This window comes from Scyliorhinus canicula, chromosome 3, assembly GCF_902713615.1.
Source record: "Scyliorhinus canicula chromosome 3, sScyCan1.1, whole genome shotgun sequence".
Taxonomy (NCBI): Eukaryota; Metazoa; Chordata; class Chondrichthyes; order Carcharhiniformes; family Scyliorhinidae; genus Scyliorhinus; species Scyliorhinus canicula.
The window spans coordinates 250,825,588-250,845,512 of NC_052148.1; positions in this window are offsets into that span (position 1 = coordinate 250,825,588).

Consider the following 19,925-nt stretch of genomic DNA (forward strand, 5'->3'; position numbering starts at 1 on the left):
GATGTGACCACGGGTCACACCGGCATAAATTAAACCACCTTATCTAACGGCGCCAACCAGTGCTGATAGTTGACGCCAGACAGCGTGGAGGTAGCTCACGGCGTGGAGTGGCTGCAGGAGAAGTGACGGCTTGGCCGCAGTCGGTGTGGGGGGGGGTGAGTGGGGGGGGTGAGGGGGGATGGAGGGGGGGGGTGAGGGGGTGAGTGCTAGGGAGGGGTACCGAGTGTCGGGGAAGGGGGTGCGAGTGCCGGGGAGGGGGGGGGGGCGAGTGCCAGGGAGGGGGGAGAGGGTGCCGGGGAGGGGGGAGAGGGTGCGTGCCGGGGAGGGGAGAGAGGGTGGTGGGGAGGGGGTGAGTGCCGTGGAGGGGGGAGAGGGTGAGTGCTGGGGAGGGGGGAGAGGGTGAGTGAAAATGAAATGAAAATCGCTCATTGTCACGAGTAGGCTTCAATGAAGTTACTGTGAAAAGCCCCCAGTCGCCACATCCCGGCGCCTGTCCGGGGAGGCTGGTATGGGAATCGGACCGTACTGCTGGCCTGCTTGGTCTGCTTTAAAAGCCAGCGATTTAGCCCAGTGAGCTAAACCAGCCCCTGAGGGGAGGGGGGAGAGGGTGTGCCGGGGAGGAGGGAGAGGGTGAGTGCCAGGGAGGGGGGCGATTGATGGGGAGGGGGTACGAGTGCCGGGGTGAGGGGAGAGGGTGAGTGCCAGCGAGGGGGGCGATTGACGGGGAGGGGGGACGAGTGCAGGGGGGATACGGGCAATGATGACATGTCGTTGTTCTCTTTGGGGCCACTGCTGTTTGACATTTTTATAAATGACCTGGAGGCGGGCGTAGAAGGATGGGTGAGTAAATTTGCAGATGACACTAAAGGTGGAGTTGTGGACAGTGCGGAAGGATGTTACAAGTTACAGAGGGACATAGATAAGCTGCAGAGCTGGGCTGACAGGTGGCAAATGGAGTTTAATGCAGAAAAGTGTGAGGTGATTCATTTTGGAAGGAATAACAGGAAGACAGAATACTGGGCTAATGGTAAGGTTCTTGGTAGTGTGGATGAGCAGAAAGATCTCAGTGTCCATGTACATAGATCCCTGAAAGTTGCCACCCAGGTTGAGAAGGTTGTTAAGAAGGCGTACGGTGTGTTAGCTTTTATTGGTAGAGGGATTGAGTTTCGGAGCCATGAGGTCATGTTGCAGTTGTACAAAACTCTGGTGCGGCCGCGTTTGGAGTATTGCATGCAATTCTGGTCGCCGCATTATAGGAAGGATGTGGAAGCATTGGAAAGGGTGCAGAGGAGATTTCCCAGAATGTTGCCTGATATGGTGGGAAGATCTTATGAGGGAAGGCTGAGGGACTTGAGGCTGTTTTCGTTAGAGAGAAGAAGGTTAAAAGGTGATTTAATTGAGGCATACAAGGTGATCAGAGGATTAGATAGGGTGGACAGTGAGAGCCTTTTTCCTCGAATGGTGATGTCTAGCATGAGGGGACATAGCTTTAAATTGAGGGGAGATAGATATAGGACAGATGTCAGAGGTAGGTTCTTTACTCAGAGAGTAGTAAGGGCGTGGAATTCCCTGCCTGCAACAGTAGTGGACTCGCCAACATTAAGAGCATTCAAATGGTCATTAGATAGACATATAAACAATAAGGGAATAGTGTAGATGGTTTTTAGAGGGGTTTAACAGTTCGGCGCAACATCAAGGGCCGAAGGGCCTGTACTGTGCTGTAATGTTCTATGTTCTGTGGGTGGGAGGCTGCCCACCATTACCGGCTGGGCCAGCGGGCACAGGACAGGCTGATATCTGCCCGGTTCACTGATTAGGGGGGGTGTGAGAATCGCTGAGTATGGGCACAGATGCACACCACGGCACCAGCCGACCACCCTCACCCACCCAACATCAACACTCTCACCCCACCCGCATGCAGCAAAACAGGCCGGGCTCACACGGTCGCCGGTGGAAGCGTGTCTTGCAGGCCATGAAGGATGATGACTGTCATAATATACACCTCTGTATATAATGGAGTGCAGACAGGCTGTGATTGACACACAGGATGACCAGTAAGCACACAGCGCAGAGCAGCCAATCATCAGAGAGATCACTACCGCTATAAAGCCAGAGGGCACTAGGTTTCCCATTCTCTCTGGACCCAGCCACTGAAACAGTCAGAATCCATGAGCTAGTCAGTGCAAACACCATGCGGTAGCTAGTAAGTCTAGTCAGGCTAGTACTAGGTCTCCAGTCAATTCAGTATATTGTCAACCCACAGCTGAACATGCACATTAGTTGTTACATTAAATAAAATTGTGTTGGATCTTCTCCAGTGTTAGAGGTCTGTCTCTTGTTACGTTGCATCAAGTGCAGTCCACATCGACCCAACCTGCTTAACACATCAATGACGACATGCTCTGCGATGAGCTCCTGGCTTTACATCGTTGGACAATGTCTGACCCATGGCCACGGTACCACCCTCCACCCGGACCAACCCTTCATGCGGCCATGACACGTCCCGTCCTCTGCCCAGGGGGGATGGCGAGGGCAACACGGGGGGAGGGGTGGCACACTCACCTGGGGCCGACATAATACCACCCCTCATATACACACTGGCGCTCACCTCATACTACACCCCCGCAAGCTTCGGACAGAGCACAAAGGCAGATTAGTATGTGTGAAAATGATTTTAATGACAAGCAGTCCATACACATGCCCGAGCCCCTATAACCCGTCTGTGCCCTGCACCCGTGCCTAATTGTTTGGCCTTACGGGCCCTTTGACTACGTCTAGGTGATTCCCCAGACGGTACAGCAGATCTGGAGGTTGGCTCCTGTGATTCCTGCCCTGTGATTCGGGATCCCTTTGGCCGCCGTTTCCTGGGGCGGCCCAGCCTAGGTGAGGAAGGCTGCAGCTCGGGCGACTGGGATGGCGGGCTGCCAGCCTGTCCTGCCCATTGCCCACCAGATGCACCTGGGATGGAAGGGGGGGGGGGGGTCCGAGGTGCCACGGTGTTCTGGGACCTCCCTTACAGGGGGACCCGAGACGGGCCCAGCACCTCCTCCTCCCTCGGGGTGCCCGGTGGCCCCCGGGCCTCTACATGGGTCGGGGTGCGAACAGACCAGCCATCCAATGCCCCCCCCCCCCGACACCTGGCGCTGCCAGTCCTGGAGGCCCGCCCTGGTATCGACAAGGGTCTGCAAGTTTGCAGCCATGGAGCTCAGGGAGTTGGCCATCCCTGTCTGTGTCTGGACAACACCGGACAGCACATGGGCAATGGCGCCAATGCCCTCAGCAATGGCCTGCTGAGACTGGGCCATTACCTGCTGAGACTGGGCCATTGCCTGCAGGGACTGGGCCATTGCCTGCTGAGACTGGGCCATTGCCTGCAGGGACTGGGCCATTGCCTGCTGAGACTGGGCCATTACCTGCTGAGACTGGGCCATTGCCTGCAGGGACTGGGCCATGGCCTGCTGAGACTGGGCCATTGCCTGCAGAGACTGGGCCATTGCCTGCAGAGACTGGGCCATGGCCTGCTGAGACTGGGCCATTGCCTGCAGGGACTGGGCCATGGCCTGCTGAGACTGGGCCATTGCCTGCAGAGACTGGGCCATTGCCTGCAGAGACTGGGCCATGGCCTGCTGAGACTGGGCCATTGCCTGCAGAGACTGGGCCATGGCCTGCTGAGACAGGGCCACGACATTGAGAGCCTCTGACATCTGCTGCTGGCTCTGGCTCATAGCTTCCTGTGAGAGGGCAACCATGTCCTGGGCCACAGACGCCGCCTGCACGGAAAGCCCCAGGCCTTGCATACTGCTCCCCATGTCTGACACCGTCGCACCCATTGCCTCCACCGCGGACGCCACCTGTGCGGTTTCGGCCTGAGTGGCACGCATGACCGGCACCACTCCCAGCTCCTGGACGCGGTGCACTCCTCCACCTGCGTCTGCAGCCGCCACAAGCCGGCCGTCACCCCCTTCGATTGTCCCTGGTTTGGTGACTGCATCAGGTCTATGAGTGGGTGTGGTAACTCCAGGAAATCCGGGACCCGCCTGGGCGGCAGATGTTTGCTTGCGCCAGGATGCCCTCCGACCTCCTGGCCCCTCTGCTGCTCCTACCTCCACCTGCTATACTGGTACGGCTGTGTTGTGCCCACCAGTGAGTGTACCAGAAGCCTCATCACTAATGTGCCCAACCGAGGTGAGTGTCCCTGCGCTGGTGGAGGGTGTTGGAGATAGCAGTGGCGTTGTGTCGTGAGCATCGTCCAACCCAGAATCCATGGTCCCCTGGGGTCGCGGTTCGTGTCCACCCATCCGCTGTGTGTCACTGTCCTGTCTTTCAGTGTCATGTGTGTCGGTGTCCTGGGTAGGGCTGTCCTGGATAGTGGTGTCCCGGGTAGGGCTGTCCTGGGCAGGGGAGTTCTGGGTAGAGCTGTCCTGGGTAGTGGTGTCCTGGGTAGAGGTGTCCTGGGTAGTGATGTCCTGGGTAGGGCTGTCCTGGGCAGGGGAGTTCTGGGTAGGGCTGTCCAGTGTAGTGGTGTCCTGGGTAGTGATGTCCTGGGTAGTGGTGTCCTGGGTAGGGCTGTCCTGGGTAGGGGTGTCCTGGGTAGGGGTGTCCTGGGTAGGGGTGTCCTGGGTAGGGCTGTCCTGGGTAGGGGTGTCCTGGGTAGGGGTGTCCTGGGTAGGGGTGTCCTGGATAGTGGTGTCCCGGGTAGGGCTGTCCTGGGCAGGGGAGTTCTGGGTAGGGCTGTCCTGGGTAGGGGTGTCCTGGGTAGGGCTGTCCTGGGTAGGGGTGTCCTGGGTAGTGGTGTCCTGGGTAGGGGTGTCCTGGGTAGCGCTGTCCTGGGTAGGGGTGTCCTGGGTAGGGGTGTCCTGGGTAGGGGTGTCCTGGGTAGGGCTGTCCTGGATAGCGGTGTCCTGGGTAGGGCTGTCCTGGGTAGGGCTGTCCCGGGTAGGGCTGTCCTGGGTAGGGCTGTCCTGGGTAGGGGTGTCCTGGGTAGGGCTGTCCTGGGCAGCGGTGTCCTGGGTAGGGGTGTCCTGGGTAGGGGTGTCCTGGGTAGGGGTGTCCTGGGTAGGGCTGTCCTGGGTAGCGGTGTCCTGGGTAGGGCTGTCCTGGGTAGGGCTGTCCCGGGTAGGGCTGTCCTGGGTAGGGCTGTCCTGGGTAGCGGTGTCCTGGGTAGGGCTGTCCTGGGCAGCGGTGTCCTGGGTAGGGCTGTCCTGGGGAGGGCTGTCCCGGGTAGGGCTGTCCTGGGTAGGGCTGTCCTGGGTAGGGCTGTCCTGGGTAGGGGTGTCCTGGGTAGGGGTGTCCTGGGTAGGGCTGTCCTGGGTAGCGGTGTCCTGGGTAGGGATGTCCTGGGTGGGGGTGTCCTGGGCAGCGGTGTCCTGGGTAGGGCTGTCCCGGGTAGGGCTGTCCTGGGTCGTGGTGTCCTGGCTCGGCTGCGATGGGGGCCTGTGGCTGCCCCCCCCCCCGTCACTGGGTGTTACACGCCTGTGACGCCGCTCTCGCATGAGATGGGGGTGTCGTCTCCGTGTTGCTCTGGGCCTGTCCCTGTCTCGTGGCCGCCTTGGGGCGTCCTGCAGGCAGTCGGCATCTGCGGGGACGGGTGCCTCGACGTTTGGTCCTGTAATCCACAATACAGCAGCATGGTTAGACACACAGGTGGTGATCGGGGGAAATGGGGGAGGGGGGTTATTGGGGAGGGGGGTTATTGGGGAGGGGGACTATGGGGGAGGGGGATATGGGTGATATGGAGGAGGGGGGATATGGGGAGGGGATATGGGGGAGGGGGATATGGGGGAGGGGCCATAGTGGATATGGGGGAGGGGGATATTGGGGGAATGGGCACGGGCCGTGGGGGGTCTCACTTGGTGGTGCGTCCCCGACATCTGCATCCGCATTGTAATTGAAAATACAGAAAAATGTGTCTTTTGAAACATGGAAGTCTGGCAATATCTGATCTAAGAGAAACCTGAGAGAATACAGGGAAAGATCCCATAAAGGGTTAATAGCAGCTGCAAAGAGCAGGATTATGAAATGCAGATTCTTTCTCACAAGCAGGCTTAGCAAACACACAGGATTCTTGTATTAAGCTAAAACAATGGCTCACACCTTCATTGAAAGTAACTATCTTCGGAAGCATCTGGAAAAGCATGGATGAGAGTTTCAATTGAATTAAGTGACAAATGTTTAAAACAGGCAGGTCTTTCAAGTTATAACTAAGTGGATTTTTAGCATACAGCTAAAAGCAAAGGTTTCACACCTTCATTGAAATTAACTCTCTTAGTAAGCAACTGGAAAGGATGAGGTTCAGTTGAATTTGGTGTCAATTCTAAGTATGAAATTCTGCTAATATCATGTAAATTAAAGAAAATTGGAGACAACCTGTCTACGAGAAACATAATTTAAAGTCAAAATCAAAGGCAAAGTTATGAGCTGGGGACAATTGGAATTAAACTATTGAAATTACGGGTATTAAAAGTAACACCTCTATTGAAACCAAAGCATTTTTGAACATCACAAAGGACAATGTAATCAGATCTGAGAGGTGAGGTTATGCCCAAAATGAATATTTAGTTGTATTAGAATATTTTAGATCAAAGATACTTTTTTACAATCAAAGTGAAATAAGCTAATTTACAATAAAGTCGTTAAAACTTAATAACTGTTCGAAAGAGAATATAAACCCAAAGAAAGGGGACAGCCAGCAGAGCCAGAGCCAGCTCTCACAGCTCGGTACATGGGAAGGATAGGACACAGCAACCGAGTTCACCAGCGAATACATCTAAAGAAGACCAGATTTTAAAAAGAAGATTGATTGTCAAGTTGGGCCTGAAGGTCCCTTCAACCAACCAGAAGGATCCAGAAGCAAGATCTTTTTACCTTTCTGTAAAGAAAGTGTTTGCAGCTTTTAAAAGAAAAATTATAATAATAAAATAACTTAAAAGTTTTAACCTGAAACAGTGGTTATTAGCCTACCTTACTTACTTAGCAACGCAGGACCCAGGACATCGATGCTACTAAGGGGTAAGTAGGTAAAATTCTTTGGTGAAGGTATGGGTTATATCGGGGGATAACTTAAAAATATGGGGCGCGATTCTCCGCAAATGCAGCGAGTCGTAAAGGCTGCCGTGAAACTGGCCGTGTTTCACGGCAGCCTCCGCGCCCCCTCCCAGGACCCGATTCTCCCCCCCGGGCGGGGCTAGCAGCGGGGCCTCGTGAAGCATGGCATCGCGGGCTTAGCGACCGTCGCTAAGTCCGCGCGCCAAGCGTCACGCCGGCTGATGCGCACAATGATGTCAGCCACGCATGCGCGGGTTGGATGGCTCCAACCCGCGCATGCGCGGATGACGTCATCACCCAGACGCGTCAAACGCATGCGCGGGCCATCATGCCCCTCAGCCGCCCCGCGGACTGATCCTGCGGGGCGGCGGAAGAACAAATAGTGCGCGAGTATCGGACCCGCTGCCCACCGATTGCAGGCCCATGCAACCCTTGGCACGGCCATGGTGCGGCCGTGCCAATCGGTGCCATGGTTGTACGGGACGGGCACTTTGCGGCCATTTTCACGAACGGTGAGAGCAGGTGTGATCGCATTAGTGAAAACGGCCGTAAAGGCCTGGGAACTCGGCCCATCGGCCTGGGGAGAATCGCTGTTCGCCGTAAAACACGGCGAGCAGCGATTCGTGTCGTGGGGCGGCCGTGGGGGGGGGGGGGGGGAGAATAGCGGGAGGGCGTGAAAATTGTCGGGAAGGCCCTCCGGCTATTCTCCGACCCGTCGTGGGCAGCGGAGAATCGCGCCCATGGTTTGACCTGAATAGCACCCACCGAAGCCTGCATCGGAGTCAGGGAGTGAGAATCCCTGTTCACCATTTAGAATATCGACCCTTTTTGGTATAGGGGGACTTCTAAGAATAGTGTTGAGTTTTAACTTCAGCATCCTCGGGTCCACCTACTAGTTCCAGGGCCCTTTCCTCATGAACGGTGAGTGGTCTCTCATCAGCTGTGCCCCCTCCGGCACTCTCACGCTCCCTGTTGTTGTGTGCGCGCTTCTCCTGTGGGCGGGGCGGGCGGGTGGGTGGCAGGGATAAAGGACAACAATGTTAGGCAGGGATATACATGCAGGCCAGCGGTTGTACATATATTGGCATAGGTACGCAGCACGTTAGGGTTAGGGTTAGGGTTGGTTGCACCTGGGGTGTGCCACACATCGGGGGAGGGGGGGGTACTCACCCTGGCTGCCTTGATGAGGTAATTCACCTTCTTGTGGCATTGTGCGCCTGTCCTTGGTGTTACAGCCACAGCGCTGACGGCCTCTGCCACCTCCCTCCACAGGCACCGGCCGTGGCGTGGGGCAACCCTTCGGCCATGTCCGCTGTACAGGGCCTCCCTCCTCTGCTCTACTGCGTCCAGGAGTGCCTTGATGTCGCGTTCCTGGAACCTTGGTGCTGCGCGGCGGGTGGCCATCTTGTCGGATTTCCTGGGAGGGGGGAACAGAGCGTGACGCCGCCTGGCGTCATTGACACCCGGGTGGCGCCGTCGCAAATGGCGTCACGCCACTATTAACCCATTCTGGGCCGGAGAATTTGCGCCGTTTGGGGGGGCCCAACACCAGAGTGATCCGCACCGCTTTCGGCTGTCGTGCCGATTATCGGAGAATCCCGCCCTTTGAGTTTGTGGAAGTGCTGGATGTTTGGAGAATTTGATTAACAGTTGGTAATGTCTGCAGGGAGCGGTGATGTATGCGGGGGAGGTGTTGCTTGTGATTGCAAGGGCTTTGAGCGCATAATGCACTCATGGGAGATAAAGTAGCCTTGGGCCGTAGAACGAGAAGGAGATGGAGCAGACGCGGCGAAGATGACAAACTCCTCGCAAAGGGAGGATGGAGAAGAGGTGGAGGGAGTGCGGGGATAGCGGGATTGGTGAAGGGTTCTAAGCAGGAGGCCTTATCTATATATCCTCTTCCAGTAGCACTTCTCCTACCTCCGCCTAATCCAGGAGCAGCCTCTGCGTTTCAGCACGCAGGTGGTCACAGAATTCTGCTACTTCTTGGAATCAGAGCTGCAGCCTGGGAACAGGGTAAGGATGTTGCTGCCAGTGACTATGAAGATGGCCGTGGCATTCATTGTCTTCCATAATATCCTTCCCAAGATCAACGTGGCCAACATCTCTCATTTCGCCACCCAGTGTTACACCTGGGACCTGATTGAGGGTGTTTCTGCCAGGGGAAAGGAATTCACTATCTTCCCTCTGAATAGAGAGTAGGACGAGAGGAGTGCACAAAGTGTGTCAGCATAATGACCCCTCCATGGTGTAAGGTGCCACCAGTTATATACACGTAACTTTAGGGGCACAAAATTGCCATGATGAGATGTACCAAAACCACAAAGACTCCCAGTCACTCAACCTTCAGTTGGCATTTGACCTAGCACAGCACATCATCCTGCAGAATGCCCACTACCCTGGCAGCAGTCCTGGTGCGTTCATTCTGCACCCATCTGCTGTTCCAGCAACTTTTCAGCAACCACTTCAAACCAGAGATCGTCTGCTGGGCAACAAATGGCTATCCACTTTATACCTGGTGAATGTCTCCCATTCACAACGCAACTTCAGCTAAGAACATAAGCAATAACAGCAGGATAAGAGCAAATGGCCCATCAAGCCTGATCCAATTCATATGGTCACAGCTTCAACTCTACGTTCCTACCTTCTCCCCATATCCTTTGATTCCCTGAGAGGCCAAAGATCTGTCTTTCTCAGCCTTAAAAATATGCAATGATGGAACATCCACAGCCTTCTGCAGTGGGGAATTCCAAAGATTCACAAACTCTAGAGTGAAGAAACTTCTCCTATCCTAGTCCGAAATAATTGGCCCCTTATCCTGAACCTTTGCGTCTGTGTTCCGGAATACCCAGCAATGGGAAATAATGGGAGTGATTTGCCGGATTCCTGGAACTCCTAAGTGTAGTGAGAGATTGGGACGCCATTTCTAAATGGTGGCCCGATCTCCAAGGCCCCCAATGTGACCCCCGACACCTCCCCAAGCCCCAAGACACTATGGACTGGTCCCCGGCACCTCTCCGGACCCCACAACACCTGTGCAGGGCATACCCAGCCTGATCGTACCTGCACAAAAAATCCCAGGTGGCACCAGTGGTGCCAGGGTGCCAAACTACCCAAAGAGCATGCACCTGGGGCCCTCCAATCCCCTGGGAGACTCCCACGAGTGCCGTTCATCTGGTCCCCGTTTGTGGAGACCAATACTGAACGGCGCTTGCCCAAGGTCTCCGAGGCGAAGTAGATTGATCCCATGCCTCAGGTAACTCAGAAATCTGCACATTAAAGTGAGACGAGCTGTTGCACTATAATATGCAGATTTACTCAAAAGTGATCCCACCCACAATGGGTGGGGTTCACATTGCAACGTCTCGCGAGATTGCGCTTGATCTCGCGAGGTGTTGTGAGCCACACTGCACCGTGGCGAGCTGTTTACCAGGCCCAGTGAGGCCATTGGATCGTGTCCAACATCTTAGAATCTACCCTGTCAAACCCCTTCATAAACTTGAATGTTTCAATGAGATCGCATTCTTCCAAACTCCAGAAATTATATCGAACCAATGGAAATATAGACTCATCCTCCCAATCATAGGACAAACTTCATTCCAGTGACCAATCCAGTGAACCTTCGCTGATACTGCTTCCAATGCAAGTATTTATTTTCAAGCAGCATGTTCCTTTGGTTGTTTGTAATGTGCAGAGTACAGACCGTACTCACCAAAGCTGTACTTGCAAAACCCAAAACAAAATCGCCACTGTTAGATGTGATTCCAAATTGGACAATCAGTTGAGCTCGTAACGTGGCTGTCTATGAATGTTTGTCACTTCCAGAGACCCTTTCTTCGCAAATAAAAAGAATATGTCCAAGCCTTGTGCCTTTTTGGAATTACCCAAGGGCTTGGGGAACTTTTTGTTCCCCATTGCTTTTGCCGCAGCAGTGCCTCAGCTAATGAGAGTCGACTTGTCAACCAATCAGCAGCCTTTTCTCCTGTGGTATAAATTGTTGTGATCGTTTGAAATTTGGCAATCTTGTCCTGTTGAGTGCGAGGTAAAAAGCCTTCAGCAATACGTTGATCTTCAGCAATACTTATTTTTTAGTGTAATGGGACTGACTCTGATTGACTGTGTAGTGCTGTCTCATGCAAATTCACTTTGTGACACAATTAAACATCTTAATCTGCAGGACCTTCACATTCAGTGTGAAAGACTCCAGCAACTGGGCCCAATCATTGAATGATGGAATCATACAACACAGACGTAGGCCAGTTGACCCAAGTCACTTTCAAAGATCTATTCAATTATTCCCATTTCGGGCGGCACAGTGGCGCAGTGGTTAACACTGCTGCCTCACGGCATCGAGGACCTGGGTTCGATCCTGGCCCCGGGTCACTGTCCATGTGGAGTTTGCACATTCTCACCATGTCTGTGTGGGGTCCCACCCCCAGAACCCAAAGATGTGCAGGGTTGGTCAATTGGCCTTGGTAAATTGCCCCTTAATTGGAAGAGTACCTTAATTGGTACTCTAAATTTTTTTTTAAATAATCCCATTTCCCATATTTGTTCCTATATCCCTGCAAAATTTCCTTCTTCAGGTATTTATCCAATTTCCATTATAAAGCTACTGTTGAATTTGCTTCTACCGCCCTTTCTGGCAGCGCATTCCAGATCCATACATCCTGCACAAAGGTTAGATGTTGTGGTAGCTGTTTGTTTTGTTGCCAATGGCGATTTGTTGAATGGATTGTGTTGTTTCTAGATACTTGAAGGAACAGTCCTTGGTAATTGGGAGGTAGACAATCTGCAGATTGGAGAGGGGATGGGAGTAATGGGTTGGCCGTAATCGCAGCAGGGGAGCAAGCTACAGTGGGTGGGAGGCGGCTGATCAGCAGCAGCGGCTTGAGAGAGGCTGTGTTTGGTTGAAGGGAGGCCAAAGGTTTCTTTGAGGGGTCGGTACAGCACTCCTACTCCTCCTAGCCCACAAGGCAGCCTAAAAGAATGTACTTAGAACACCTGCCTATGACTCTTATGGCCTTCGTTCCTGATCCTGGAAAGTCCTTACAGGGAGGCTCTCACTACTCCCTGGCTCAGGCATAAGACGAGGAATCAGGCCCAACTGCATATAGGAAAGAACATAATTGCATTAGAAGCAGATCAAAGAATGTTCACTCGACTGATCACTGGAATGAGGGGTTTACGTATGAGGAAAGGTTGGACATGTATCCATTGAAGTTTAGAAGAATGAGAGGCGACCCTATTGAAAACTACAAGATTCTGAGGGCATTGGAGAGGGTGGATGCTGAGGGAATGTTTCCCCTGTGGGAGACACTAGAACTAGGGGACATTATGTAAAAACTCTCCCATTTAAGACGGAGATGAGGAGAAATGTCTTCTCTTAGTGGGTCACAAGTCTGTGGAACTCTCTTCCCCCTGAAAGGGGTGGAGGCAGGATCATGAAATATTTTTAAGGCTGAATTAGATGGAGTTTTGTTTGACAAGAGAGTCAACCGGTATAGGGGTTAGGAAGAAAAGGGAAATTGAGGCGACAATCAGATCAGCCATTATAGAACATAGAACAGTACAGCACAGAACAGGCCCTTCGGCCCTCAATGTTGTGCCGAGCCATGATCACCCTACTCAAACCCACGTATCCACCCTATACCCATAACCCAACAACCCCCCCCCCCCCAACCTTACTTTTTTATTAGGACACTACGGGCAATTTAGCATGGCCAATCCACCTAATCCGCACATCTTTGGACTGTGGGAGGAAACCGGAGCACCCGGAGGAAACCCACGCACACAGGGGGAGGACGTGCAGACTCCACACAGACAGTGACCCAGCCGGGAATCGAACCTGGGACCCTGGAGCTGTGAAGCATTTATGCTAACCACCATGCTACCCTGCTGCCCCATTATCTTACTCCTGCTCCTGTTTGTATGAAAGCAAAACTGCTACTTTCCTGCTCGCCTGCTCAAAACCATTGGGATCCGACAGGAAGGCAGTGATCTTTCATTGGTAAGTCACTGGACTTTTTCGAACTCTTCTCCCTCTCTGTCTGATTTTTGTGAGTTGGGGAAGAGTTAAAAATTGATACTTTAGAAGCCCACAATGTACTTCTTTTTGGAGAGGGTCATCAAGGTCTTGTTATGTCACCCTGGACAAGTACGCAGTCGATTCCAGCCCTAAATGCCGCAGAGTTGCAACACAAGTAAATTAACCAATAGTTCTCAATAAAAACTCCTGAAATCTTTGGCCTCTGTCTACCCAATAATTACAGTCATCAGGTTTGTACGTTTTAACTCAATTACTGTTTATTTATAACTAGAACAAATATGAAATATACAGTAAACACAGCAGCTTAATGTTGAGCTAATACCTGATTCCCCTCTAACTGCCCCACCCTCTACCCACATGCACAAGGCAGACAAACACAGAAGGGGAGGGGGGGAAATTAAGATCAAAAGTGAAGAATCTTCACTTCAGACGGTGGATCTTTTAGTAGTCTTTGCTTCATTCCCGCTGGTTGATCAAAGTCACTGGTTTGCAGGTGCAATGCACTTCCTTGCAGAGTGATTCATTCGGGGACCCCACAGGTTAGAGAATGTAGGACTTACAGGCAGCCGGCTTTCCAGAGACAGTTTATTCCTTAGCAAGTTGGGCCTTCAGCTCAAGGTTTGATCCCAGGCTTCTGTCCTCCGAGGAACTCAGCCACACAGCCTACTGGTGAGAATTATCAGCTTCTGAACCTTTCCTGCACAGCCGGTAATGCTTCTTCTGTGAACAGATTCATCCCAGCTTTCCACCGGTTCAGAAAGCAGAATCTTTCTGGAAGAAAAAAGAGTGGGAAAAAGAGAGATTGTCTCTCTCAGCTGCCAAAGTGAAACTGAAACCTCCTTAGGTCCTTGGACCATGTCAGTGTGAACAGATCCAATCACCGCCGGTTACCAGGCAGAGCACAGCTTCTTTGGGCCAATTCCAGTCAAGTCAGTCAAACCGAGTCACAGCCCATCTCTGTCATTGGTCAATCTCCAGTTTAAGCCAGCACAGGCTTCTGCACAAATTAAAGGCACAGGTTCATTAATCTTCCATGGATAAAAATTGTAATAGCAAAGCAAAAGGAAGGGGAAATAAGAGAATGAACAGGAAACAAACAGGAAAGACCCTTACAGTCTGGAATAGATTGCTAGACATGTGCCAAAGAAAGCAGTGCAGGTTTCTGCAAGTATACAACAGCTTCAGGTATAGAAGGTAGATGGAATAGCTATGATGAACGATATCCTGCAGCCTCCTGAAAGCAGGCCCGATCGCCTTAAAGGTCAGAGAGGGATTTCCCTCAGTTTGTTTCCTGAATTGGCAATAGATTTTATCTTGCCTTTTCTGGCGCTCCCAGAGGATTGCATAACTAAAGGGAAGAGAAGACCTTAACATTCATCTCGGAAACCTCCAAATCACGATGCATAGATGTACATGAAAGAAAGAGAGAGGTTTAATCAGACTTTTCATTTCCATTTCAGCAATCTACCAGACATCCCCCACTCAAATGTTCTGGTCCAAAGCCAGATAAATAGCAGCCATAGAAGTAAAACTGGGACATGCGGCAGGGCAAGGTTTACAATTGGGGGAGGGGTCATTATGATGTGATTAGGCAAGAATTAGGGAGCATAAGATGGCAACAGAAACTGTCAGGGAAAGGCACAAATGAAAAATGGAGCTTGTTCAAGGAACAAATACTGAATGTCCTTGATAGGTATGTCCCTGTCAGACGGGGAGGAAATGGCCATGTGAGGGAACCACGGTTCACAAAAGAGGTTGAATGTCTTGTCAAGAGGAAAAAGGAAGAGTACGTAAGGATGAGAAAACAAGGTTCAGTTGGTTTGCTTGAGGGTTACAAGGTAGCAAGGAATAAGCTAAAAAAAAAAGGGCTTCGGAGAGCTAGGAGGGGACATGGGAAGTCCTTGGCAGGTCGGATCAAGGAAAACACCAAGGCTTTTTACTCTTATGTGAGGAATAAAAGAATGACCAGGGTGAGGGTAGTGCCGGTCAAGGAAAGTAGTGGGAACTTGTGCGTGGATTCAGAAGAAATAGGAGAGGTGTTGAATGAATACTTTTCTTCAGTGTTCACCAAGGAGAGGGGCCATATTTTTGAAGATGAGAGTGTGATACAGGCGGGTAGGCTGGAGGAGGTAGATGTTCTGAGGAAGGGTGTATTAGCAATTTTGAAAAACCTGAGGATCGACAAGTTCCCTGGGCCAGATAGGATATATCCAAGGATTCTTTGGGAGGCAAGGGATGAGATTGCAGAACCTTTAGCTTTGATCTTTGGGTCCTCACTGTCCACGGGGATAATGTCTGAGGACTGGAGAGTGGTGAATGTTGTTCCTCTGTTCAAGAAAGGGAATAGGAATGACCCTGGTAATTATAGGCCAGTTAGTCTTACTTCGGTGGTCGGTAAGTTAATAGAAAAAGTCCTGAAGGATAGGATTTATGATCATTTAGAAAGATGCAGCTTAATCCAGGATAGTCAACACGGATTCGTGAAGAGTAAGTCTTGCCTCATAAATGTGATTGAATTCTTTGAGGAGGTAACTAAGTGTGTAGATGAAGGTAGAGCAGTTGATGTCGTATACATGGATTGTAGTAAGGCGTTTGATAAGGTTCCCGATGGTCGGCTCATGAAGAAAGTAACGAGGTGTGGGATAGAGGGAAATTTGGCCAATTGGATAAGTAACTGGCTATCACATAGAAGACAGAGGGTGGTGGTGGATGGAAAATTTTCAGACTGGAGACCAGTTACCAGCGGTGTACCACAGGGATCAGTGCTGGGTCCTCTGCTATTTGTGATTTTTATCAATGACTTGGAGCAGGGGGCTGAAGGGTGGGTCAGTAAATTTACGGATGACACCAAGATTGGTGGAGTAGTGGATGAGGTGGAGGGCTATTTTAGGCTGCAAAGAGACATTCATAAGATGCAGAGCTGGGCCAAAAAATGGCAGATGGAGTTTAACACTGATAAGTGCGAGGTGATTCATTATGTAGGAAAAATTTGAATGCGGATTACAGGGTAAATGGCAGGGTTCTGAGGAATGTGGAGGAACAGAGAGATCTTGGGGTTCATGTCCACAGATCTCTGAAGGATGCCACTCAAGTGGATAGAGCCGTGAAGAAGGCCTATAGTGTGTCAGCGTTTATTAACAGTGTACTTGAGTTTAAGAGCCGCGGGGTTATGCTTCAACTGTACATGACCCCGGTGAGACCACATTTGGAGTATTGTGTGCAGTTCTGGTCACCTCACTACAGGAAGGATGTGGAAGCATTGGAAAGGATGCAAAGGAGATTTACCAGGATGCTGCCTAGTTTGCAGGATAGGTCTTATGAGGAAAGGTTGAGGGAGCGAGGGCTTTTCTCTTTGGAGCGGAGGAGGATGAGAGGCGACTTAATAGAGATTTATAAGATGATGAGGGGGATAGATAGGGTGGATGTTCAGAGACTATTTCCTTGGGTGGATGTAGCTGTTACAAGGGGGCATATCTATAAGATTCAGGGTGGGAGATATAGGAGGGATGTCCGAGGTAGGTTCTTTACTCAGAGAGTGGTTAGAGTGTGGAATGGACAGCCTGCTGTGATAGTGGAGTCGGACACTTTAGGAACTTTCAAGCGGTTATTGGATAGGCACATGGAGCACACCAGAATGACAGGGAGTGGGATAGTTTGATCTTGGTTTCGGACAATGCTTGGCACAACATCGAGGGCCGAAGGGCCTGTTCTCTGCTGTATTGTTCTATGTTCTATATTTGTGAACTGACCAGTTATAAAATGTTATTAGCAGAGACCTAATATGAAAATGAAATGAAAATCGCTTATGTCACAAGTAGGCTTCAAATTAAGTTACTGTGAAAAGCCACTAGTCACCACATTCTGGCACCTGTTCGGGGAGGCTGGTACGGGAATTGAACCGTGCTGCTGGCCTGCCTTGGTCTGCTTTCAAAGCCAGCAATTTAGCCCTGTGCTAAACCAGCCCCTAATAGGTTAATTGCCAGGTTTCTTAACTGGAGAATAATGCATGGCATTAAGGGAAGAGGAGAATAAGAATGAAGAATAAATTTGGAGAGGCGGAGGGAAAGAAAATATCACAACTTTAATTTACTGGCGCGGACAATTTGAGGCCTGCTCTTCCAGTGGGTGGGATTCTCCGGCCACATCTGCCCGCCGACCGGAAATTCCTGCCCGAGGTCAATGGACCTTTACATGGTCCAGGTCCTGCCCGTGGCGATCTTGCGGTGGGCAGGACGGAAGAATCCAGCCTACTGACTTGGCATTCCTAAAGTGTAGCAGCATCTCCTATTGGACCTCAGGTAAGCAAGATCAAACAGCATTCCATCAGTTCTGGTATGCATATAAACACCGTCTACAGATGACATGAAGGCGCATGACAACAGCAAAGAGAAGAATATGCCAAGGAGTGCCAACACTGGAATGCAACCCTGTTTCATCCCACTGTGGATCTCAAAGGGTTTCAATATTGTTCCCATCATAGCTGACCTCATGCAGCATGCTGACATGGAAGGAGGAGATAAAAATTGAGCAGTTTCATTGGGCAGCCAATTTTCTTTTTCGATTTAAATGGGCCTCCCCTACTCACATGGCCGAATGTCTTGGTGAGCTGGTGATCTACTTTGTTCACTGCATTTCCCTTGCAGCTGCTGGACTGAGAAGATCATGTCAATTGTGAGCCTTCCAACTCTGATACCGCACTGAGTCTGACAAGGGCAAATACCTTAGCCATAATGGTAGGCAAGGAGATGCCTCAGTAGTAACATTGGCGCAACACAACTACCAGGCAATGACCATCTCCAACAAGAGAGAATCGAACAATCTCCCCATGACAGCCATTTACTATCACTGAATCACTTGCGAGCTACATCATGGGGGTTGCTATTGAACCAGAAACTGGAATGGACTAGCCATGTAAATACTGTGGCCACAAGAGCAGGTAAGGAGCTGGGAATTCTGCAATGAGTAACTCCTCCTGACTCCCAAATCCTGTCCACCATCTATAAAGCACAGGTCAGGGTTATGATGGAATACTGTCCACTTGCCTGGATGAGTGCAAGTCCAGCAACACTCAAAAAGCTCCACACCATCGAGGACAAAGCGACCAACATGATTGAAACACCATCCACTGCCTTTAACGTTCATTCCCTCTCCCACTGGTGCACAGTAGCAGCAGTGTGTAGCTACAAGGTGCACTGCAACAACTCACCAAGGCTCCTCCAGCAGCACCTTCCAAACCCTCGACCTCTACCTCCTTCGACGGGCAGGGCAGCATGGGAGCCTCTCCATCTGCAAATTCCCCTCTAGGCCACAAACCATTGTGACTTGAAACTATATCGCTGTTCCTTCACTGACACTGGGTCAAAATCTTGGAACTCTTTAACACAGTGGTGAGCCACCTGCGGCACGTCAGGCATCTGAGTGCAACCCATCTGGCCAGAGGAATCATGCCACCACTAAGTTCATTCTGGATCTAGGATTGCACTGCTACGAGGTGAAACCAGGACGCGCTGCTAAAGTTCCCGCCTGTACACGCTGCTACATTTCCCACCATTTCCTGCTTGCGGTTCCCACCGTTCAAACATCGAGCACACTCTAGGTGTGTAAGTACAGGGAGACCATTGTGTTCAGTGCCAGAGCGCATGTGGGAGGTTGTGCTGCTTGCCATTGACAATTTAGCTGTTTTCTGCTTTGTTCCTGCCTAATGGATCGTTATTTGTTGAAGTGACGTGGTGAGGAAGGAAAATCAAGTGCAAAATCAGAAAATGCAGAGGAAGAAGTAGCAAAAGAGAGAAAAATCGGTGATGAGGGCAGAATGGTAAAGGGGGCTGATTTATTTTGTTACTGAACAGAAAGGGAAACCAGTGTGCTTAATTTGCAATGAGGTGAGAGCAGTTCCAAAAAAATACAATGTTAACAGGTATTACAAAACAGACCATCCCTCTCAAAGGGCAGAATTTCCAGTGGGTTCTGCTCAATGTTCTTGACAGCTTTCAAATCTGAAGGAAACCATGAAAACACAGAGGCAGGCACTTTGACAAGCATTAAATGAGTGACGGTGACTTTGGCTGGCTTTCGTATTGCTTGTTTACGTGCAAAAAAAATGGAAAAGCTTTCTCAGATGGTGAATACTGAAAAAGTGCATCACCCAAATCTGCAGATGTTTTATTTGCCTGGTTTAAAACGTGTTAAACGCCTGCAACTCAGCAGGTATAATGTGAGCCACAGAGTGCAAGAAATTGCTGCTGATTTGGCAGTACGGCTTTTCAAATCTGTACATTCAAGAGAGACTATCAGGGGAGCACTGGACAAATGCAAAGATATTAACGACATTGCTCAGCTCTGCATATTGTTGTGTTGACAATGATCTGAACATGACAAAAGAATTTTTGGAATTCTTGGGAATCCATGGGCAAGCAAAGGGCTCAGTATTGTTTGAGGCATTTACTGATTATTTCATAGAATTTACAGTGCAGAAGGAGGTCATTCGGCCCATCGAGTCTGCACCGGCTCCTGGAAAGAGCAGCCTACCCAAGGTTAACACCTCCACCCTATCCCCATAACCCAGTAACCCCACCCAACACTAAGGGCAATTTTGGACACTAAGGACAATTTATCATGGCCAATCCACCTAACCTGCACATCTTTGGACTGTGGGAGGAAACCGGAGCACCCGGAGGAAACCCACGCACACACGGGGAGGATGTGCAGACTCCACACAGACAGTGACCAAAGCCGGAATCGAACCTGGGACCCTGGAGCTGTGAAGTGATTGTGCTATCCACAATGCTACCATGCTACCGTTTCAAAGATCATAGGCGGGATTTTCCATTGG